The following is a 25,260-nucleotide window of genomic DNA, read 5'->3' on the forward strand; positions in this document are numbered from 1 at the left end:
GTAGATGACTGGATTCAGAAACTGTGGTATATTTATACAATGGACTATTACGCAGCCATAAAGAAGAAAGAAATCTTACCATTTGCAACAACATGGATGGACCTAGAGAACATTATGTTAAGTGAAATAAGTCAGACAGAGAAAGACAAATACCATATGATCTCACTTATACGTGGAATCTAAAGAAAAGAACAAGTGAATGAACTAATTAGAAACAGTTTTGGAGACATAGAGGAAAAACTGAGGGTTGCTAGATGGGAGGGGCGTGGGGATAAGCGGGAAGGTGAGGGGATTAGAAAACAGTTGGTAACCACAAGATGGCCACGGGGTTTTGGAAATTAATTTGGGGAATGTAATCAATAATGTTGTAAAGATTTTGTAGGATATCCGATGGACACTTATCTCATTAGAGAGACCACCTCAAGGAAGATGTAGATGTCTGATCACTGCACTGTACACCTGAAGCTGAAGCTGAACAATAATGAATGTCAACTACAAGTTTGTATGTATGTGTGTGTGTGTGTGTGTGTGTGTGTGTGTGTGTGTGTATGTGTGTATGTGTGTATGTATATACTTACAGGAAGCGGAGTACAGCATTAGGAATAGAGACAGTGGAAATGCAATGGCTCTGTGGGATGTCAGAGAGATAGTGGATGGGGGGAGGGGGGTTCACACAGTGTGAGGGATATAAAAGATAAACGTCTAAGTATTACTTTGTCTTGTGCACCTGAAACTAATTAAAAAAAGAGATAGATTGGCAGGGGAAAAAATAGATACTAACTCAATTAAAAGTAAGACGGATGGAATATTTTTCTCTTATTTCACAATGCCATGGCACTGGATGGAGGGGTTGGTCCTCAGCCTTCTCTGGAAAATAAGGAGGCTGGATTGGATGAGGCAGTTATCAGTTACGGGTGGGAGAGAGGCATGCCTGTGATGGCAGAAAAAAATAATCACAGGTGGATAACCGCTTGGCTCCATGAATTAAATGTTCTAGGATTATAAAGACTGGATGGGGTATGGGTTGGCGTCCTGGGGTACCTGGCAGCAAAAAGGAGGGGCCTAGCTCCGAGCTGCAGTGCTTATTCTACTGGCCCCTACACAGTCCCCTCCCAGAGCAGGGTTTCTGTCCCACAGCTGGAGGGAAGGGAATGTCAGTGAGGAATGGAAACCGTTTTCTTACCTAGAAAACCAGGAAGGGGGTGTGGGCGAGGGAAGGCCATGGAGGGCTTCAGACCCCAGCACTGAGCTCAGATGCTGGTTGATGAGCTAAAAATATAGCTATAGATATGCTTCCCTCCCCTCACTGTCTTAATGTAGTTTTTAAAATAAGTCATTTTCTTTCTAGTTCTCCCTTTCCACTGTCATTTATTTCAGTTTTTATCTTCACAACAAAAATTCCTTCCAACTTTTTCCCCCCTCTCTCCCTCTAATGCTCTTCACTTTCAAATGCTAATAATCTCCAGCTGTAAAAGGCTTAGAAGTGGCTCTAGATTGTTTGATCTTTGGCCTGTGATCTGCTTTCATCTCTCTGCTTTCAAATGTTACTTTAGATTTACTTTAACCTATTAACATGCTTGGTATTCATAGACACGCGCTCTCCAAATCAGCTTTCCAGCCACCCCCACCCCCCGTTATAACTAGACAAGGAAAGTGAAACTCAGCGTACAGACGTTAACTTTGGCAGCATTGAAGAAGGAGGCCAGAGAAAGAGAGCTGTGTAGAGAAGGAAAGACAAGTCTCCATTGCAGAGCGTGCTGCCTCCCGGCTGGTTAGACCCTGTCTAAATCTGCACTCCTGGAGCCAGAACGGGGAGTGGAGAAACTGAATTAGTGCTTAAGATTTCTTGCTCCCTCCGTTGTGCTGGAATGTCTGGCGTGTTCGTTTCCACAGGAAATGCGAGGCATGAATATGGATGAAACTCCTCACTGAGACCACAAGGGTATGGCTCAATTATTTGCCATATAAAGTAGCACATGAGGATTCTTTGCGCTTGATCATTTCCTCTGTGTGTGTGTGTGTGTGTGTGTGTGTGTGTGTGTGTGTGTGTGTTTGCACGTGCATGTGTGTGTTGGGGGGCTGTGTGCACGCAGTTCTGGGAAAGGTCCCTAAACCTCATCAGGAGGCACCTTTGAAAGGCATCATGTCATTCAACCCCTTCCCGAGGCTCTGCTTGCAGCTAAGTGCTTAGAGGTTGTTTGGGAAAATGAGACCCCCACCCCCCACATCCCCCACCCTTATACACGCACACCACCCCCCAGACACACACACACACCCACCCCCACACACACGCACGTGTAGTAACAGCTGTGACTCCACAGCCTCCAAATTAGGCAAAGGACAGAGATCAGAGGAGGACTGTTGATATAAAAATTTCTGGAAAACCTGAGTAGGAGCCTTCTCAAGCTAGACTGATGGCTCCTTTCTCCTGAGGTTGCTCCCTTGCCTGGGAGAAAGCAGATGTCCCTGTCTCCCTGAAGGAAAACCTGACCCAGTTACCTTGGATGGTGGCAGCTTAGTCACATAGCAGGAGGCTGCCTTAGGCTGGGCTGAGAGGGACACTGGGGGAGCCCAGTCTCCTCCTGGACAATCTCCCCGTAGAAGAAAAGCTGTCAAAGCCACTGGGGTCAGAGGTGTACAAGGAAACCTCACTTGGCATCAGGCAGTCTAGAGTCCAAGTGACTTAGCCAGTGACTTAGCCCCTCTGATCTCAGTTTCCTCATCTATGAAGTAGACTTCTTATTTCAAAGGTAGTCGTGATGGCACAATAGTTCTAATAAGGATTATAATTGTAATTCATTGAGCACTCATCGTGAAGCAGGTACTGTTCTAAGTATGTTATTAATATTAACTCCCTTAATCCTCTACTAATCCTCATTTAACCCTATGAGGTGCATACTATTCTTAGCTACATTTGTAGATAAGGAAACTGAGACATAGTGGGTTTAAATAATCTGTACAAGGTCACACGGCGAGGGCTATTATGTTCATTTTAGGCTAATTAGGCTTCTGGGTCATGTGAACTCATTTACTTACCTCATTTACTCCTATAACATCCCTCTGGGTTGGTATCAATGCACCTACTTTATACAGAACCTAGCAGTACTAACCAGGTTCTCTGCCACCCAAGCCCACACTCCTTATCATCATGGTATGCTGCAAAGATGCTTTTCAACTGCAAAGGGCTTAAAAATGTCAGTTATTATTATCTGCAAATGTTGGGGATTTCTGCCAAAGGGAAAACTTTTGTTTGGTGAGATGGAGGCCCAGGGTGCTAAGGAAAACGAGTGGTTTCTAGGCTGTTCTCTCCCTAGTATCTTCTCTAGGGCATACCAGAATCTTTTTGTTGTAGGCAGTCAATTGCTTCTGGTCCTGAACAAAAAGGAAAGGGAGAGCAGAAGTTACCTCACTCTGTACCCCAAAAGAATCAGCACAGGAAGGGAGTGGGGACCAGGGACCTGCTGTAGATCAGTGGACCACTTAGAATGAGCAGGCTGCCATATCCCAGCTTCCAGTGATAGATGTGGTAAAGGATGGTAGGCTTGAAAGGCTTCCTATGGGCAGGTGGGGGAAGCTCTTCAAGGTTCCCTGGCCCATTGAAGCAGAAGGGAAATGGACCCGATCTGAACACTGTCAGGTACCAGACACGCGTAAAGTATTTCCACACCTATCAGCACATTCAAACTTCACACCAGCCTTGTGAGTTAGGCATCCATCCACATCATCATTTTGCAGATGCTGAGAGTTTAAGTGACTTAAACATGGTCACTCAGAAACTTCCCTTTACACCTCACTGCCTCCCTTAGCTCTCGGCAGATACCGTGTTTTCCTGAAAATAAGAGCGGGTCTTATATTAATTTTTGCTCCAAAAGACGCATTAGAGCTTATGCTCAGGGGATGTCATCCTGAAAAATCATGCTAGGGCTTATTTTCTGGTAGGTCTTATTTTTGGAGAAACACAGTATAGATTGATAACAATAAGCCAGTCTTATATTGGAAAGCAGCTTCACGGGCCCTCCTGAGGCCTAGATACGAGTACCCCCACCGTCCCAATTCAGATCCTGTTTAACCAGGCACTGGGTTTCCCTCGGGCCAGGCCTGGGTCAGCGTGTGACCTGCTAGACCCCAAGCTTAGAGTATTTCTTCTTTTCACTCTCTTTGGGATTTGTCCCCTCCCAGCTTGCCTGGTCTAGGAGTGAGCCCTGCATGTTACTTCCTGTGATGAGATAGAACTTGGCTCTTCTGCATACTAGCTGTGTGCCTCTGGATAAGTAATTTGGCTTCTCTGCGCCAAAGTTTCCTCATCTGCCTAAGTAGTGAAATAGTGGGCTGGTCCTAATGATCTATGGCCCCAGGGGTAACGGGGCCCTGGGGGTGCCATGCCTTATGCACAGCGCATTGGACTATTCTGGGGGCGGTGGTGGGCATCACACTGTGTCCCTACTTGTAGGGCTTGCTGAAGGCTCGTGCTGGTGATGAAGGCGGGAAGGATGCTTGTATCCTCTGCTTTTCTGGCTGCAGTGGAGCTCAGATGCTCTGCCACCTGCCAGATGCAGTAGGTAATCTTGAACACCAGCGGCTGTTTCCAGATGTGCCTGCCCAGGAGCATGATGAATGCTGGAGGAACCCAGCTTCTGCTGTGCATTTCCCACCTGAAATCCAGAAGATGGCTCTTCAGGCCAGGAAGAATCCTTCTAGGTTGCCATGGGAGTTGGGGAGATGTGGGGTGTTGGTTAGGACTCTTGTTCTTGCTCCTCTGTCACTTCCTTTGATGCCAGACTCACAAGGAGCCCAAGAAGCTGGGAGGGGCAGTGGGCACCGAGGGAGAGTCCCCCTTCTTTCACACCCACCCACCAGCCCTTAGTTACTGGAAAGAGCAAATGCAAATGGATCTAGTATACAGTACCCAGAATACACTGCCATGCTTCCTAGGGGCTCACTGTAAGTTAAAGCAGGCTCCTCCTGGGGGCTGACATTTTCCCTGGTTCAAACAACATCTGCGCCTCACCGAGCTTGGTGAAAGGTGAAGGAGCCAGTCACTGTCACCAGAGACTCGAGTGAAACAGAAAAAGCCAGCTTCACATGTCCCTCCCACCTGGAGGGAGTGCTGAGCCCACACATGCACTCATATACATGCATCCACATGCAAACACTTTCACAAAAACTCACGCCCACTCAAGCACATGCACGTGCATACACATGTCTGCCCATGAACAACAGGCAGACGTCTGTGAATTAGAGAGGGTCTGTCCTCCCCCATCCACACGCCATTCCCCCCTCAAGGAGGGCAGAAGCAGGAGGGGCTGCTGAGGATTTGAAATAAATGCATTCTTAGGAAAAGGATCGTCTTTCTCTCCAGGCTCCAGGCCAAATCTCCAAATGAAATCAAGCTGGGAAGAAATGAACAACCGAGGTGCACAAAACAATGTGAAAAAGAAACTCTGAAGAAACGAATAATAATATAAAAAAAAGGTGAGAGTTATTTTTCAGCTCACTGGCTTTCTGAAAAGTAATATAAAGTTGGGCAGCGTCTTCTTCGAATCGACCTTTCTGAGCTGAGACCCAGGCCACACACACATCTCTTTCCTCTCTTTCTATTACGCGAAATTTGTATGGTTTCATCTCCTCAGATTTTCTTTCATTTGTGCTCCTGTGCAACCCCCTGTGTCAAGGGCTTGTTCCTAACCCAGCGGCCCTGCCATGCTGGGAACTGTAACCCGGCTCCCTGTGGGGCTGAGAATTGATAACCTCCCTTGCAGCTCTCCCCATTCTGGGCCTTGCTGCCCCCCAGTTCTGTCCCCCTCCCTGCCCAGAAAGGGCTGCAGACCTCCTCTTTTCCCCACTCTCTACCAACCTGGCCTCCCAGCCTTCTTTGTTTCCAGGAGAATTCTCTTATGTGCTCTTCCCTCAACCAGGCTTAGAAAGAGAGAGACTGGACCTGCTGAGGGGCCCAGGGTCCTGGAGCCAGGAGGAACAGAACAAATATTTAGTAAATGCACGAAAGAGCAGATGAATCAACAGATGATTCTGCCTTCTTCAGGGTGTGGAGGAAGAAAAGTTTCCATTTTAACAGGTCCAAGTAAAAGGTTTAGGAGGGGGAGATCTAGAATATTCAAAGCAATAAAGACATTCTCTGTAGTTCCAGTCAGTTCTCCACTAGAACTGAAGCTGGGAGGACTAATGGTGTCATTTTGCCTCTTCTCTTCTGCCACTTCCAATGCCTGGACACACATGTATGTGCACACACACGGACATATGTACAAGCACATTCATGAGCTCCTCAAACACATCCATATTGATATACATGCACACAGCCCTGAAATGAACAGACATATGCACCCCTCAAACACTCACAAAGGTGCATGCACCTCAAACACATCCACAGAGATGCACAAACATGGAGTCCTCAAACACACACGTACACCCTGCAAACACATAAACACGTGTGCACACCGCTCAAATAGACCCACAGATACATATATGTGCCTCTCAAACACACACACACACACACGTACACTTTCTTCTGCATGGCCAGCTTCTAGAGAAGTACCAATGTCTTTTCCAGTGAACCATGTCTACTCTCAGCTTCTACTTCCTGCCCTGAGGAGGTGGAGACATTTATGGTCTGTATCCCTATTCACTTTTTCAATGAACACATCAAATAGAGTGTGACCCTGTGGTTTGTTTGCGGCAAAGATGAATGAAGGATGCATGGCTTAGATCAGTCTGCAGGTGCAATGGCTTCAGTAGTACCAGTATGGCACCTGTCCTGGATCCACTCAACAGAGATAAGAGCACTCTGTGGTTGTGTTTTGGGTGGGGAATGGGGACATTGGGGTGTAGGTAAAATAATTGAATCTTTCCTTTGGAAGAGACTAGGAGATCTAGCCTGGAGATAGGTCATTCTGATACCCATCACCTGGTGCATTCCTCTGTCCTCAATCAGTTGTTGAAGCACAGGATGACCTATATGAAGGGGTCATCACATGACATGACATGAGGTGTGAACTACTGAGTGCCAACAATACTAATAACTGACATTAGTGAATCTTCAGCTGATTGCAGAAGTGCTTCCTCGTTCATTATGTCATTTCTATAATCACATTCACCTTGTAGTATAAATAGACAGGTATTAGTGGGCCTTTCTTATAGATGAGGAATGGGGCATTCAGCTAAGGTGAGCACCTTGCCAAATGTATCAGTCAGGCTAGGCTAACTGCTATAACAAACAGCCCCTAATCTCAGTGGGTTAGTTCAATAAAATTTCTCATACATGCTTCTCTTCAATGAGAGTTGGTAAGGAGGCTCTGCTTGATGTAGTATTTCAGGGACTCAGGCTTCTTCTGTCTTGTGGCCCTGCTGTCCTTGAGGTAGCTGGAGTGTCTTGATTTGGCAGGTGGATGGGAAAAGCAAGTGAGGGCTGTATGTGGGATGCTTTTTATGGGCCAGGCCTAGAGGTGGCACATATCACCTCTGCTCACATTCTTTAGGCTAGAACATAGTCACATGGCTACATCTAATGACACAGAGGCTGGGAAATATAGTCCAGCTGTAAGTCCAGGAAGAAAAAGAGAATGCAGATACTGGTGAGCTCTGCCAATCTTCACCACATCCAGAATCACACAGCTAATAATAGTGGAACAAGTTCTTAGAGCTAGGTCTTCTGATTCAGGTACAGTGCTTTCCCTTTGCAATGCTTTTACTTTGAAGTACTAAGCTTTACCAACAGAGCCCTGTTCCTGGTCCTCGTTCCAGTTCTTGATGTCCTTACATTCATAAGAATATAATGATAAGACAATAACATCTCCCTATCTGTTCTGTTATGCGTGCTAGCTTTTTTAACCCTCATTACCACTTCATAAGGTACATAGTATAACCCTACCATCTAACTGAGAACATTGCATCTCAAAGAGATTAAGTAGCTTCTCTGAACTGTGGGAGGGTGCAAATGTGAGTCTATGGCTTTCTGGCTCTGGTCTCCCATCTTTCTCCCATGTTGCAATATCTCCCACTGGACATGGGATTGGAGGTTGGGTAGGTAAAGAGTTAGCTTTCTTTATCCTTCAGGTCAGACTTTCCTGAGGAAGCTTAAGTAGGATGCAGTGGTATCAGTCGTGGGCAGAGTCTTTCCTGCCTTTCTGCTCTGGGAAGCATCTGGAAGAATGTGAGGGTCTGGGATACCTGGAGATACTGACGGCACTGGGAACTGAGTTTTGGTTATATGAGCATGAGTAAAGCATCCTGGGTTAGGAGTCAAGAGACATTCTTATGCAAACCCAACCATAGTTAACTCTGTATCTCTGGGCATCTCACTTAAAATCTCTGAGGTTCAGTACCACACCCTTCCTCCCCTGCAAATTGGAAATTGTGGCCTTTATCCTCATTCCAGATCCTACCAGGCTTCTAAGCCTCCTAATGGGCTTCCCAACACCACACGGTTTCTCTTCAAATCTTTCTTGTACATCACTGACAGAGTAATCTTCTTAACCACACATACACATTTCATCATGCCTGTCATCTGCTCAACAAGTTTCACAAGTGCCGTAAAGTCCAAACTCCTAAATTAGCTCACATATTTCCTTATACCCTGACTTCCCTAAATAGATCGAATGCTACTGCCACACTGCCCTTTTCCTTTCCTGGAGTCCTTTGCCAGGTCGCCCCCATTGCCAGCCTACCTGTTACCATTCTAAGATGCCTCTCTTGATGACCCTGTATACTCTTCACTCTTGACATCATTGCCTTTGCAGCCTCATGCAGTGCTTCCTTTGGAGGGACCTCGGTGCCTGGTCATCTGAGAGTGTTTCTTATTTTCTTCACCAAATTGTGAGGTTCCTCAGGGTGTGAACTAAGTCTTGGGCAATTTGCACCCTTGCATACAATGGCCCTCAGACAATAGTTCACACATGAAAAGATAAAAGATAGCAAGGATTTTAAGTGATATGCAAATGAAAGACTTGGCTGAAGGAGTCATCAGTAACACCATTTTAACTGTTTTCTGCCGGCCAGGGATCATGAGGCACCTCCCATCGCCTGGCGGGCTGGTAACTTCCTTGGCTTTCTCTGCAAGGTCACATAGATGGGACCGCAGATCAGAGATGAGTGGCACTTTGGGTTGTATTTGCTTTGCCCACTGTGGGGTACAAGCCCAGGCTTCCAGCAGCCTAACCTGGGAGGTAAAATCAAGCAGGGCACATGCATTTGGGGAGCATCTCGAATTGAGCTCTCTTGGCTTTTTGCCCACACTCAGCCCTTCCACACCAGGCCAAACTATAGGCTGAAGCCAGTAGAAAAAGTAATAGATTGGAACCAGGATGCTCAGGTTAAGTGGGCTGCTTTGTGGAGCTCATCTATAATCCTGCTGGAGCCCAGAGAACAATACGTTAATGAGAGACGACGGCACTGCTCCCACCAGCCATCCATCCTGCCTCTGTCTGTAGGGCCTTCCCCATGGACACGCCAGCCCACTCCCTCCTCTGAAAGAGATTTATTCATTATCAATGTTTGTTTGTGAGAGGGACCTGGTGGAGAGGGAATGAGATTCAGAGAGGGATGGGATAGGAAAGAGGCAGAGCCGAACCTGCTGGCAGCTGACGAATGGGAGTGTTTGGGGGCTGGAGATGGGGTGTTCCCAATTAGGAGGGTAAGGCAAGCTCACCTGGTTGGACGGGGGAAGAAGTAAGCCAATGAAATGAAAACAAATTCCGTAAATATGTCTAATGAGTGGTTCTGGGAATTTTAGCTTCGGACCTATCTCACTTTAAATCACAAATAATGGGGAAAAGAAGATAAGGAACAGATAAAGCCCCTTGATCCAATGCCCACCCTAGTGCTTGCACTTAGAAAGCACTCAACATGTACTTGTTAACTGAATAAATAAATAACTTTTGTGGCAGCCAGAAGATTTAGGTCAGATATCATGAGCAACTCACTGCCAAGGAACAAAAAGTAGTAGGAACTAGAAAGATTAAAACAGGGTTCTGGGATATTTTACCCAGGAGTTCCTTGAAAGAAATATATTTCACTTTTTCTGGGTGCCACCCTCCATATATCACGGGAAATCTGGAGAAAATGGGAGCGAACCAGCTCTTCTCTATATAGTGTGGCAGGCTGAGGAGGGAAGATGACACTATGTTAGAGATGGCAAAGGACTAGCGGAGCTGTGGCCCACTGACCAAAGCTCCAAAGAGATGAAGAGGGGGTGAGCAGTGGGAGGCAAAGTCACTGCTGTGAAGACTTGTCTCACAAAAGTGACAGGAAATGCCTTCTCTACGCTTCTGCTGCCCAGAAGAGGAAAAGGGGAGGTGGGGATGTGAGTTGCCCAAAACCCCACAACTGGTGTGTACCAAAATCTTGTTGTCTGAAGTGTGCCCCTGGGCTGGCAGCATCCCATCACCCAGGGCCTTGTTAGAAATGCAGAATCTTGGGCTGCACCCCAGAAGTACGGAATCCAAATCTACATTTTAACAAGATGCCCATGTGATTTCTGTGCCCACCAAAGTTTGAGAAGAAGTCAGTTAGATCATATGCCTAGTTCTTAGGGGACAACGTGGGGTTTTAGGGTGGGAATCACTATGGTGGACTGAAGTTGTGCTGATACTCCATTGCCTGGCTGGGTGACATGGGGCAAATCACTTAGTCCTTCTGGGCCTTAGTTTACTCATTTTAATATGAAAGGATTGAACCAGATCAGTGAATTTTAAACGTTAATAATCATTAGAATTATCGGAAATGAAAGGCCAATTCCTGGCTCTCCCCCCAGAGTCTCTGTGTAGGGCCTGAGAATTTGCATTTCTGGTAGGTTCCTGCTCATGCTGCTGCTGGTCCGGGAGCACACTGGGAGCTGCCTGACCTGGTGGTTTCGAAGCTTCCTTCCGATTCAGATGTTCTGTGGGATTTTCCTTCCCAGTTCACTACTCTTCCTCTGCACAGTGGCACCCACCTGTCCCCTATCGTTTCCTGCTGCCCCTCCTGCTGCAGCGAGTTAATGTCATTTCCCAGAACACTGATGAGCTAAGGCTTATAAAATGCATGAGAGGCAACAGAAGAGAAGTGTTATCCACAAGATTTAACAAGAGTCCTACGAAACACAGCAATAAAACCTGGAAATAACTATCCATTTCCTATAACAAAATGTCTCATTTCCAAGTCCATAAACGCTCCCCCTCTAGATCAGCAGACCCATCTGTTTTGTAAGCATGTATAATTATTAGCACCATAAAGCCACTTTCTATACCTAATGTAATTATCAGGAGCCAAAATAACACCAGGTAAAGGCGGAGGAGGGAGGAGGAGACTTGCTCAGACTACTGCAAACCCAGACTATTTCTTTAAAGAGAGAGAAGTAGTCACATGAGGAGATAATGATTCTTTATGGTGATATTATATTTCCTATGGAGGCCTTGGGGACAGATTTGCAAATAAGACTGAACTAGCTCATCTCAATGTAAAGAGCAGTTTCCTGCCATGTGTTAGGGATTTAGGCCCTACTGGGAACTAGGAATTAGGATCACCTTGCTTCCTCTACCACCAACCATCAGGTCCTCTGGAGGCCCCAGGGGCATTGCCTTGCATCCAGAGGCACTTCCAAAGCCAGTTCATTTCTTTCCTTTCTTTTGCACTTCCTCTGGAGGAAAAAAAAAGTTTGCAATGCTACTCTGAGATATTAGCCAGCAAGGGATTCATGGTTCAAAGCGAATCAAGGACTCTTTGTGTCCTAGTACACTGCCTTGGGGGAGCTATTTAGTCACCTGTTAAATGAACGAGTGAATAAATGGTCAAAGTGGTGGATGAATGGACAAGGTGCAGATGATGACAGGAACTGTTATTAAAAGGGAAGAAAAGTATACTCCCCCTCTTTGCATGTCTTATTTGTGATGGGGTGTGGGGCAGAATAAGGACCAATGAGGCATTATAGACAGGCTGATTCGGATTTACCGTATAATAAGCAAAATAGCATTGGGGCCCTAAAAACTGTCCAAATGGAATAGAACAATTTGCATAGTGGCGAGTTCTCCATCACTGGGGATTTTCCAACAGAGTCTGGGCAACCCTTTCCCATGAATCTTGTCCAGGAGGTTGTGTATTAAGTAGGAATGAGGGGGTGGGAGTAGATAATGAGGAGAATATTTATTGAGCATTTACTATGTACTATGTAACACTTAAATCTTTACTTATATATCTCATTTAATCCACTCACCAAACCCATTAGATAGACGCTCTTATTCCTATTTTTAAAATAAGGAAAGCAAGCTCAGAGATCCATGGTATTCGTCCCTGCCACCCAGCTAGTAAGAGGAGGTGCAAGGATCCAAGTCAGGTCTGTCTGCTCCAAAGTTCATCTGTCTTCTACAGTGACTTGGAAATACTGTGCCAAGCTTCAAAGTCTTCCGTGCACTTGTTGGAACTGAACTTGACATGCTTGACTCATGAAAACACAGGCTGCTGCCCCTGCTGGCTGAGATGCTGGTCTATCTTGTGGATCCATCACTGAGAATTCAAAGCTCTCTTAAGAGGGCCTGTTGTGGGAAGCGACTGTTTTCAAGGCAGTTCTCTTTCGGTTCAAATTTGTTTGTTAAGCTTCTGACATCTACTCATCTGCAGATTTGCTTGTCTGCCAGGTTCTAAAACCAACATGATCATTTAGGGATTTCATTCTCTGTTCTGGAAATCTGTGCTGTGGCTCCGTCATTCTCCTCCCCACCCCAGGGAACAGGCTCCTTTCTCCAGCTATCACACCGCCCACATTCGGGGCTGACTAGAGGAGCGTTTCAGCTGGGCAGGGGCAGATGGCTGGGGCTACAGACTGCCCTGTTGTCACTAATTTCTAGAGACAGGAAAATCCCAAAGGGGCTGGTGGCTCAGTCTGGAGAGAACTGAAAAGTTGGTGGACTGACATGCTTTCTGAAGCATCTCGGCAGCCTTTGGAGGCAGCTTCGCGCGCGCGCGCGCGCGCGTGTGTGTGTGTGTGTGTGTGTGTGTGTGTGTGTGTGTGAGACTCCAGTCTCTGGCCCTTGTTTTGCATGCCAACATTCTCTGGACACCCACCAGATTCCTTCTCACCTGTGTGCCTCTGGTCCTATCTCTCATCTCTCTTTGCAACTGCATGATAGGGAATCCTTCCGCCTGTGCTGGGGGAGTAGGCAGTGAAGGAGGGCAGGAGACAACTTGTCTGCTGGTACCAGCCCACCACCTTTCCTCTCTGAAGTCCACCCCCTTCCTTTTGTCTCTGCTTGCCTTTGCATCCCGTTCCTTCGAATCCAACTTAGTATCATGCTGGGGTAGACCCTAGCTAGACATGGGCACCAGTCAGGCCCCTAGGAGGGCATCTGCTTCTGCTGATAAGTACCCCTGTCTTTCTCCTGCCCTCCCGTGGGGCAGAGGTGTCCTCCCCAGTGAGCCATGGAATTAAAGCAAGGAACTGGGCATTGGCAAGGGGCCTTCTCACTGGCCCCAGGCCTGCTCTGTCTCCATGGACTCTTGCAGAGTCACTGCTGACTGATTAAAAACGAATCCTTCTTGCCAAGCAAAACAGTGTTTTTTGTGGAGTCAACCCCTTAAATGAGATGGAAAATTGGAACCCCAGGGACCCAGAACACAGTTGATAGGAAGGAAGGACTTTGGGGTCTGAGAATCGATTCTCCCTCCAGGCTGTGGGAGGTTTCAGAGCAGAGGACTGCATGGAGGGCAAACCTGACCCCGTTTGCCTCACGCCTGTGGTTTACCTGCCTAGCTCAGTGTATTAATCTGCTAGGGCTGTTTTCACAAAGTATCAGACTGGTGGCTTAATCAACAGAAATATATTGTCTCACAGTTCTGGAGGCTGGAAGTCCATGATCAAAGTGTCAGCAGGGCTGGTTCCTTTGATGGCTGTGAGGGAAGGACCTGTTGCTCCAGGCCTCTCTCCTTGGCTTGTCGATGGCTGTCTTCTCTCTGCGCCTCTTCACACTGTCTGCCCTCTGTGGGTGTCTGTGTAAATTTCCCCTTTTTATGACAGTGGTTGTATTAGCTCAGGCAGCCATTAACAAAATACCATAGATTACATGGCTTAAAAATAAAAATTTATTTTTTCAGAGTTCTGGCGGCTGAAAAGTTCAAGATCAAGGTATGGCAGGGTTTGTTTTCTGGTGAGAGCTCTCACCAGAGTGCTTACAGAAGGCCCCCTTCTCTCTGGGTTCTCACATGGTGGAGGGAGACAGATCTGGTGTCTCTCTTCTTATAAGGGCACCAACCCCATCAAATTAGGGTCTCACCTTGATGACCTCATTTTATCTTTATCATCTCTTCACAAGCCCTATCTCCAACTATAGTCAAATTAGGGGTTAAAGAAACATAGGAATTTTGGGGTGACATAATTTGGTCCATAGCATGAGTCATGTTGAACTAGGGCCCACCCTAATGATCTCACTTCAACTTGATTATGTCTGTAAAGACCATATTGCCAAATAAGATCACATTCTGAGGTATTGGGGGTTAGGAATTCAACATATAAATTTCAGGGGACACAATTCGACTCATAACACTCAGACTCCACTGGCTCACTCTACCACCCTGGAATCAATTATGAAAGAGACTGATGGCTTCTTAAAAATGTTCCCCTTACTTAACACCATCTGTCTGGTTTGCTGGGAGCAAGGGATGGGAATAGTCCCCTCACCAGCTCCGTTTTTCTGAGGCTGGACATCCCAGGCTTGGCTCAGTAGTCCCCACCTCGCGAGTTGCCAGCTCTACTCATAGCTGTCATTTCCCATGTCATCAGCTTGCCCACTAGGGCCACTCCCACTCTGGGTGACCTGTCTCTTAGTTACCAGGAGTTAAGGAACCACAGTATGCAGGTGGCCAGTTCAGGTCTTGTTGGAGACATCTGGGCAGAGCCAGCCAGAGAGCAAGAGGGAACACACTGAAGAGGATTTGGGGTGGAGTCTGTGGGGAGGGTCAGAGAAGGGGGGGGGGGATGGAGAAGAAGGGTGAGAAGAGAGACAAGTGGGAATCAGATTCTCCTTCATTCCAAACTTGCTGTCACAGCCCTGCAGAAAATATTTTATCCACACTTTTCCCTCATAATAGGATTATTCAAAAAAACATTTAAAAGAAGAGGAATGGTGTTTTCTTTTAAATCTTTATTTAAGAACACAAAGATCAGAATTTTCTTTTCCAGGTTAACTAGCCCTTATACCTTTATCATTCTCCCATGACTTCCTTCTGGAGGCAGAGAAGGCAGCCTCTACTGTTATCAAGAGGCCCTGCAGCCATACTGTGGTTCTGAATCATGGAACTGGGCCACAGGGTCAGGGTGTTGGGCTCCTCTTCGTTCCCTTCAGCCATCTACAAACTCACATCTTGATGTCTCCAGGTCTTGGCTGGACTTCTCCACCTTCCTCCTCCCCATCTCCACACAGCTCTCAGCATCATAGTGTAAGGAGAGCACAGGGTTGGGGGTTAGAACTCACTTTACTCGCCATGTGACCTAAATGGGCAGGGGACAGTAGGCACATGAAGGAAAAGATGATGGCGGAGGTAGATTTCACATGGTTCCTTTGACTCTGGCATTCGCCCTGGCTAACATCTGGGGAGAAAGATGGCTGCAGGATGCCCTCCCCACCTCTGTCTTAAAATCATAGACCCTGAAAGATAGAAGGAAGGGTCTTGGAAAGTATAGAACTCATCTCCCTACTGGGCGTGTAGATGCTGGCTATGGCCCTGCTTTCATACATCCAGTAGCTGGGAAGATAAGGGTGTTAGAACATTTTTTCCAGTGCTGAGTAGGAAACGTCTTGTGTTAGTCAGAGTTCTTCAGGGAAACAGAACCAGCAGGATATGTATATGTCTATATCTATATCTAGTCTAGATAGATATAGATATATATCTTTCCATATATATTTATAATCTTTCCATGTATACGTATATTTTTTAACATATATGGATAGAGCTCTATTAAAAGGAATTGGTTTATGCAATTATGGAGGCTGACAAATCCTCTAAGATCTGCAGGATGGGTGGGTGGGCAAGTTGGAAAGCAAATGGTTTAGTTCCAGCCTAAGTCTGAGTCAGGAGAGCCAATGGTGTAATTCTAGTCTGAAGGCTTAGTAGGCTCAAGATCCAAGAAATACTGATGTTTTGATTTAAGTCAAAAGGCAGGTGAAAGTCCATATTCCAGTTTAAAAGCAGTCAGGCAGGAGAAATTCTCTTTTACTTGTGGGGGGGTTCAGCATTTTTATTCTATTTAGGCCTTCACCTGATTGAACGAGGCCCACCCACATTAGGGAGGGCAATGTGCTTTACTCAGTCTACCAATTCAAACACTCTCACAGAAACACTCAGAATAATGTTTGACTAAATGTCTTGGCATCCCGTGGTCCAGTCAAGTTGACACATAAAATTAATAATCAAACTTTCTTTCTCCCATTCCCCAATAGACTGGGTACCTGAATCTGGTCTTACAGGGGAGGGGACAGCCCCTCAGTGGGGCTCAGGGTGTTTAGCCCAGTCTACGGTTTCTGGAAAGAGGCTTGAGTACTCCACCTGGAACATGCTCCCCATTGCCATCGGCTGCCTCTCTGCCGTGGAGTGGCAGATCCCCTTTCCTCAGCTGAGCCAGAGGAACATCCGCCATGCCCGTGCCCTGCCCCCACCCCTCTCCAGTGCATCCAGCTGTGGTCCCTGGCCAGAAATATCAGGCTGGCTGGCCTGCGTTTGGTTCTAGGTTAGAGCAGACAATTGCTCTCAGGATAAGGACGCCCCTCTCCCTGCCCGTCCCTTCTGTGTCCCTCTCTGCTTCTGGATGAATTATGGGAAGAATGGAGGGGGCCAATATGACCCACATCCTGAGACTGATCTTTGGAGAAAGAAAATAAGAAAACTCATCCCATACTTGTTTCCTGCTCCTACTAGTGGCCTCAAAGAGGGAGGGAAAGGGGGCTACCTACTTAAATGCCAAAGGCTCTACATGCATCATATTCTTGAAGCTGCATGAAAACTCAGCATGAACAAATCTCAGTTCTATTTTAACCACAAGGAAAATGATGCATGGAGAGTTTGCTAACTGCAGGGGCCAGGATTTGAATCCAGCTTTGGTGTACTTTAGAGCTTCCTCTTTCTGCTACATTGTGGGAAGTTACATGCTTGTGCAGGCTCTGTAAACTGTATTGCTTCGGGGTTGAGGGGCAGTGCTCAGGTTTAACAGAATTCCAACAATATCAGTATAGTTCTGCCCAGGTGCCCAGGAAGCTCAGCTGTCAGCCAGCAAAGGAGTCACTGCAGGGGTGACACTGCTGTGCTGTGTCCTCTTCAGTAGACAGTAAATGAGGAGGCTGGAGGAGATGACCGCTAAGGGCCCTCTTCTCCAGCTCTGTCAGGTGACATGGAGGATTCCAGAGCAGTCAGCCTGAGGCTCCTTCGTTTTGTTGGCACTGAGGGAAAGGAGAGGTGGGGGAACAAGTGGAGAACTGACCCAGCGTGCCTTAGGGTCTACAGTCCCTTCCCCCGTTCTGTGAGAGCAGGGGTGGGGTGCCTTGCTTGGGGAGGAGGTGTGGATGAGAGCCTTTGCAAAGGGCACAGCAGAAGTGGAGCCTGCCTTCCTGTTTGTCAGGGACGCAGCCAGCCTGTGTTGAGCAGTGACTTAGGAGAGGAAAGCAAATATGAGGATTTTGAGATGGTCTTTGCATGCTTTCTCCTTTGTTTTCCCTTGCAGGGAGAGGCAGCCGCTATGGTTCCTCTAAATCTTGGCTGGGAAGAGCCAGGGAGAAGTTGGGGGGGATGGCTTATGTGAGATGAGAAGCTTGAAGCCATGTTAAGCTGAGCTGGGGAGCAGCTGATCTAGGCCCTTCTTAGTGAAGCCCCAGCTTCTCCCGAGAGAATGTGAGCTGACCTTTTCGGATCCCCTTGCTTTGATTACAAGGGGCTCTTTAACAGGAAGTGTCATTAATTTGGGAATCTTCAGGCTGGAGGGGCCTAAGTTAATCCCCCAGATGCTCCTTGCACACCTGTGGAGACGGGGACCTCACTATCCCACCTGGGAAATCTGTCTCCCAGTCCTTTCATTCATCATTCCAGGGTCTCCTGAGCCCTGGAGCTTTTCTCCTCCGTGCCCTGTGGTACTGCACGCATGTGCTTGTGCTCTGACCGCACGTGTGCATTTACTTGGAATACCATCGCTCTCCTGCAGGAATGGGGCCCGTGCTCTGAAATGACTTCCTGTGTTAGGTATTTCGTCTCATCAGCGGGACTGTAAGCTGCCTTCAGCAGGACCAGATCGTCTCTATCTTTTATATCCCACATATGAGTATTCACTATTAGGGAGCTGAGCATACGGCAAGCGTTAAATTACTACATGGTGGAAAGAAAGACGGGAGAAAGAAAGGAAGGGAGGGAAAGAGAAAGGAAAGGAGGCAGGATGGAGAGAGGGAGGGAAGAGAGAAAGATTTGCCCCCAACTTTTTTGTCTACTAGACAACGGATCCCCACTTGGATTGGGTCTCCTATCACAATCAGTTGCTCCTGTCTAGGAGGTACCCTGGTGTGGGGGCAGCTCCAGGCTCTGGCCTCAACACCCGGGTTCCAGTTCTAGCCGGTGTGGTTCCCAGGCAAGCAATCCTGGGCAAATTACTTCTCTGAGCCCCAGCTTCCTCTCTGTAAAGGGAGAATAAGAATCACTCTCCTCATATAGGGTTGTTGTGAAGATCAAATCGGATCAAGAAATCTCACTCTCTGTAAACTGGGTTTCCTTAGGTACGGGGGGGGGGTAATCTTCAGGGTTAGCCCACAGGGAGACACGGTGCCAACAATAATGACGCTGTTATTATTTGATTAATTTCTACTGTTCGCTGACCACTGAGCAGTTTCCTTGTATATGCTGTCTCAGTATATGGCTTACAAGGTGGGCAGTTTACCAGAGGAAAGCTTAAGTGACTTGAAAAACCAGGATTCAAATCCAGATTGCTAATGTCCTCTGAATCCAAATACACTCTACAGCATCAAGCTGCTTCCCATTAAAGGACAACTGGGGCCATTAGGAGGGGCACTTAATGAGGTGGTGGAGGGTATTTTGGACTGAAAGACTAGAGAGACTCTAAATCTTGTGACTTTTATCACTTCCCCATCTAATAGGGCAAAGCAAATATTCAGGGCTCATTTTTTTCTGGGTTTTTTGACATCTCTTCTCACCCTAAGTGTCTCATTTGTAGTCAGATTTGGTTCTGCTGACCAGGTGCTACTTTTTTGCCAAGGAACCAGGGATGGCTGCCTAAAAGATGTGTGTTTCCAGGAGCCCTCAGTCGGGGTATGTCTGTGTGGGTGCTGGGGAGGGAATCTAGTAATCAGGCAGAACAAGGCAAGGAAGACCTGGCTTTGAGACACTAACCAATTGATCATTCGGGAAATTTACTAAGCATTTACACGTGCCAGGAGTTGTGCTAAAACCCTGCGGGATTAAAGAAACCACAAGCTCTGGTCTTTAGGAGTTTACAGATTGGTGAGGAAGACAGGTTTGAAGGCAGATGGAAGCTCCTTATGCTTATGGACGAGCAAGGGAGGGGAGAGAGAGTGGTGGGAGTGTGTGTGTGTGTGTGTGTGTGTGTGTGTGTGTGTGTGTGTGTGTGTTGGGGAGAGAGCCTCTACCCAGAGGACATTGGTGGAGGGGGTATACCTGGGTCCCTCTCTGGAATTTTCTACCCCAGCCGCCCCCTCGGGCCTGATTCTCAGTTTAAGTCCAATAACTTTGGTCTCCAGTTGTTGCCTGCCTGCCACGTTCCAACTCAATCATTCTTTGAAATTTGGAGCTGTAGCTAAAACGCCTTTGCCCTGTAACAGGATTTTCACAGTCTCCACAGCAGCGGCTAACGTGGCTCATCACCTGCTGTTGTAATCTGCACCGCTAAGCCCCGGGCTCCAGGCGGAAAGCTTAACTCGCCTTGCTGATTCGAGCTCACTTTTCCTGGCATCGGAGCTGCATTTCAGGAAGGGGAGCTAATCCGCTCCCCCTAACTCTGCACACGGAGTCATTTCAAAGGAAATACAAATGGTAGAGGGAGCTGCAGCTCCTTCAGGGAGGGGCTGTGAGAACCTCCTTCCCTTAGACCTACTGGGCACCAGGAATGATGCCTTGGGGTCTGTGAATAAAACCCTCTTGTACCTTTTCCTGAAGTGGGTGGGCAAGGGAGCTGAAGGGGCTGATTTTCCTAAAGGTCATGTTTCAAGGACCGGCCAGTCCTCAGTGTCTGTATTGGGAGACTTGGCTCTATTAAAAGGGACAGTGACTTGTGAGCAAGAGTGACTGCACGTGCATTTATTTGCCCATTGTGCCTGATTGAACACCTAGAACCTTTTCCTGAAATCATAATAACCGCTGGTAACTTTTTGCCCTGTACCTCCATCTCTGAACACTTTATACTTCTGAGGACCAGAGCCCAGAACACCGAGAAAGAACATCTGACAATAGAAGTTCACAAAGTGCTTGTTGAATAAATGAGTACTAGCATGTTAGCTCAGCTTTGTTCTAGGCACAAGGCTGTGTACTTAAAAACCTGGAGAAAATGAGGTCACGTGTGGGAAAGCAAACTAGAAATAGGAAAACGTGAACGCCTTGGAGTCAAGGACCATGCATGCATACAAGCATTCATTCATCCAAAACAATTTTACTGAACCTAACATGTGCCAGGTGATTTTTCTAGCTGCTGGGGATGTAGCAGGGAAACATAGACAAACATTCTTGCCCCTGTTCTACAGGAAGGTCCTGGACAAACAGAACAATGAGCAGATTTTAGCTTCATCTAAGAAATAACTTTCTGGCAACTAGAACTGTCCAACGATGAAATGTATTGCCATGTTAGGTAGTAAGCTCCCAGTCTCTTGAAAAGTTTGAGCAGAGGCTACATGGGCATACCCTGGAGATACAGAGGAGGGGGGTGCAGTAGGTCCTATGGATACCTGCCCATATCTCCCTCCCCTTATCTCTTTGGTGCATACTAGCCAACTTCCAAGTGCCAGTACCTGCATTTCTTTGCCTGATAGCTCTCTCTGGCCCCAGAGTCTATTTTGCTGCCCACTGAACAAGCTGAAAGTGCTAAGGAATTAATGCCCCCTGGAAGCATCTTTTCTATGTCACCTGGCCAGATAGAGAACAGCGCCTAGGACTGAGCAGGCAGCTAGCGGCTCTTTGCCTACTACCCATTAGGCCTGGCCACCATAGGCCACAGGTGTAGTATGATTAAGCCACGTTTTCTGGTGGGGAGTGGAGAGAGACACAGGGTCTTCAGTAGGTGTGATAGACCTGTAATGTGCCACCCAGATCGTCCTTCAGTGAAGGACTCGTTGACCGAGCTGCTGGGGAAGTGATCAGCAGACAGACTTCAGCAATCAACAATCAACCCCTTCAGAGATGGTTCCAGCTACACAAAGCTTCCCGCCCATTGTCATCCCCGTTTTGGGGTGGCCCTCATCCAATGACAGACTGATGCAGGAATAAAAAGGCTTGGCTGCCTCAGCTGGATTTGGGACAGATCTGAAGGGCCAGTCTGGGCTGCCTAAGGCTGCTGTTGGCCTGTGTGGAAGCTGGGCTCCAGCCTCTGCCCACACTTCCTCCCTATCCTTTCCTTCCACTGGTGTGGCTCTCATAGCGTCCTCAATAAGCACCCTGCTACCTACCCTCCATCTCAGATAGGCTCCCCAAGGAACCTACCCTGTGGCTGGGGAACATCACCATCCGTGGTGCTCAGCTGAGCTTCTGGAGTCGGTCTGCTAAACCCTGTTGTTTCCCAAATTGTCATCTCTACAGCAAGCTCTACGTCCCTTAAAGAGTGAATTTTGGGCCAGGCCCAGCTCCTTCCCGACTGGGTCTTTGTCTTAGATTCTCAACGAAGGGTTTTCTGTGTACAGGCTGGTGGGGGTAGGATGCCTGCTTCCCTGATGGCCATGCTCCTTCCCAGCAACAGACACACACACCACTGCGACCGTGTTGCATGTTGATACCTCAGGCATTGAGCACCCAGACAAAACTAGTCAGGGAGCCCCCCAAAACATGACACAGTCATGGGCCCCAAAGCAGCATCTCTGGATCGGAGGTGCATTCCAGCAGCTGGGACCGTGATGGGAGGCTGCTTTATTAGATCCCATTATAAATGGATGATTTGCCATCTGCGAAGATAAATGAGAAACTTAATGCAGAGGTATCCTGTCTGGGGAAACTAGAGAGTTATGGATGTTAGCTTTGTAGCTTTATGAAAGTACTTTCTTATAGAAACTGAAATGACCAAGATTAGATTGAATTAGTATGTACTGGTATGAGCTCTTTCTCCTCCTATCCATCTTGATTTTTTTTTTTTAAGGGGAAAGATTTGCCTCCTGTGTGAACATTTCATAAAAATGCAAATCCCAAGTTTGGGTTTGTTAATTAGCAGGGTTGCCTCCTGGTGCTAAAGAGGCAGCTGCCCAGCTGGAGCTATCTGTGCGGTGGAGAAGGAGGTGCCCTCTGCTCGTTTCCCTCCCTTGGGGTTTCTTCCCTCCATCCTCTCCCTTTCCCTGGAAGCCAAGTACTCCTCTCACCTGTAGAGTACAGATGGATTATTGAGACCTCCATCCAAGCAGCTAGGTTTCTGCCCCCACTCTGTAGGATGGGATCTCCCCATCCCACACAGACCCCACTCACCATCACCGGTTTTCTCAGCCTGAACTTTAGACCCAGGACCCAGGTGGGTGGCAAGGCTTTCTGCCAGCAAACACATCTTTTAAATGTCTGAGTACTTTTGATACGGAGCACAGTGCCAGGCACTGGGAAAACAACACGAACATGCTGAGGCTCTGCCTTTGAGATCAATCTCATTGAGGGGAGAAATGAGGATACAGATAATATCCAAACCAGGACTGTCTGATAGAACTTTCTGTGATGATGGAACTGCTCTATATCTGCGCTGTCCAGTGTGGTGGCTTCTAGCCTTGTGTGGTTCCAAGGCAGTAATTTAAGAACAGGGTTCGGGAAAAGAATTTCAGGCTTAGTTTTTCAGCCAACGCTTCTGGATTCTCAGGCAAATTGCTTCTGTGATTTAAGCCTCAGTTTCATCTTCTGTAGAATGGGGTTATTAAAACCTGCTCTGCCTCTCTAAAGTATTAGAGCCAAAACACCTAGTGTTCATCTGGCCCAAACTCCTTATTCTGTGGAGGAGAGCAAGGTCATGATCTGTCGGTCTGATGGCAGGCAGGGACAGAATCAGGCCCCTACCTCCTAATCCCTGGCTTTTTGACCCGAGCAGGCTGCTGCTAGGGGTGCTGTGGGGATTGCATATGAAAAAAGGAAGGAGATTCAAAACTGTATCTAAGATCCTGAGCCTTCCGGAACGATGGTGGCTGGTGAAACCGCCCACTGGAGCCCTAGTGGCTCTTCAGGACCAAGCATTAAAGTCTGGCCCACATTTGAAGCTCAGAGGACTTAGGTGGAAGATACATTATCTGTGTTATGACTCACTTCTCTAGACCCAGAACACACCACAATGTCAATATCTGCCCCAAACATCAGCCTGATGAAGGAATTGCAGGAGTCAGGCTGCAGAAGGAGGAGACAAAATACTGTGTCTGCTAGGAGGTAAATGGGGGTTCCAGATCTGGGGGGCCCTGAGAGCCTCTCAGATAGTTTACTGGGCTTGGGGATTGGCTTGTTGAGGGCCCAGGACCCCTATCAGTGAATGGAGTGTTTCGGCATGGCCTCTGAAACTGCCTTTGAGCCAAGGAACTCTGCATAGTAGAGAGAGGGAGCCCCAAAATGAAATAAGAGTGGAGGAATCCTCTCAGTGGCCTCCAGGGGAGTGTCAGCACAAAACCAGAATTTGAATGAGGCTTTGAATGCTGGGTTGGGAGATGAGAGGGGCCAGGAGCAGTTAGTCTCAGGTGGAGTAATTTAAAATTTAAAACACAGATTAAACAGCTTCCTTCTCATGATGACAAGCACCACACAGTTCCTATCCCAAATCTGGGGGCCTTTCTCGGTGAGGTGCCTGAGATGCGTGGAATGAAAGGACACAGGCTACCTGTGTTCACCAGCCAGCACTGGACTGAGGCCTCGGGGCCCCAGTAGGCTACCCCTGTCTCACTTTGATCCTTTGGGGCCTCGGGGACTCTGCCCAGGGCCTACCAGTCCCTGCGCTGTCTCCATTTCAGGGTCTGTCCAGTGTCCAGTAAGGCTGCTTGTGCTGGTGGGAGCTGCTGCTTCTATAATGCAAGTATCTTTTAAACCTCTTGCCTACTGGTTCTTTACTTTGGGCCTGGGGAAGGTGAGATCTTGCCTCAGCTGAGACGTGCTTCTTCTTAATGCTGGCTTCTAAATGTCCATGCTGAGGCAAGAGCAGAACTGGAAGAACCTGAGGAATACTCTCAACCTTCACCCTCCCTTTCCATTTGACGGAGGAAAATCTGAGGTCCCAAGGCAGTGACTTGCCCAAGGTCATGCAGCTTGTCAGCTGCAAAGTTGGAAATGAAATTCAGGATGGCTAACTCATCCAATCACCCAATCAATAGATTTTAAATAAACACCTAGTATATGCCAAGGACTCACAAGCCTAGTGGACAATAGAGAATGAGAAGATATGGTCTACATTATAGGAGTTTGCCTTGGAGTCAGGGAGAATGAATATGTAATCCTAGATTTTTATAAATGTTATGAAGGAAAATAACAGGATGATATGAGAGAGAGAAGTAGGGTTGGGGGTTACTTTCTAGACTGGGTGGCCAGAGAAGTGTCATCTGAAGAAGCGACATATCTTCAGGATGAGGAGGGGTCAAGTAAAGATGGGGAAGAGAGTGTTTTCGGTGGTGGCAACCGGGGAGGAGAATGGGGTGGGGGACTTCCTTTAGGTTAATTGGAACAGCATCTGCCCTTCCCTCCCAGGTGGCTATCTTCTCTGGTCCCGACTGCAGAGGTCTAAGGCCACAGCGTCAGCTTGCTTCCTCCTCCAGGTGAGTGTGATGAGCCTGGCTGTGGAGACAGACCTCCCCAAGCTTTCATCTACGGTGGCAAAATAACTTGGTTAACCTCATGCCCTCCCACAGGCTGTCATAGTACCATTTCACGGTTACCAGCGCTGGATGAGATAAGGCATGTGAAGCCCTCAGCACCCACCTGAGATAGTGCAGATGCCCAGTCTAGCTACTGTTATCCTCATTAGTTACTGGGTCAGGTCTCCTCCATTAACAATAGTTAACTCCCTTGCCCTGAAATAAGCTCTTTGACCTTCTCCCATGACCTGCTGTCCTCCAATTTTTTAAGAATAGACAGTACAGG

General features: G+C 47.5%; 1 long non-coding RNA gene across 1 annotated transcript; it reads left to right on the forward strand.

The window, feature by feature from the left end:
• Nucleotides 1-1,685: 1,685 nt before the first annotated feature.
• LOC141572424 (uncharacterized) lies at nt 1,686-24,935 on the forward strand. Its single transcript, XR_012497783.1, has 3 exons — nt 1,686-1,942; nt 5,360-5,472; nt 24,868-24,935. It is a non-coding gene; the product is annotated as an uncharacterized LOC141572424 (long non-coding RNA).
• The last annotated feature ends 325 nt before the right edge of the window (nt 24,936-25,260 follow it).

Source organism: Rhinolophus sinicus, linkage group LG06 (assembly GCF_036562045.2).
Source record: "Rhinolophus sinicus isolate RSC01 linkage group LG06, ASM3656204v1, whole genome shotgun sequence".
In the NCBI taxonomy this organism is placed as follows: Eukaryota; Metazoa; Chordata; class Mammalia; order Chiroptera; family Rhinolophidae; genus Rhinolophus; species Rhinolophus sinicus.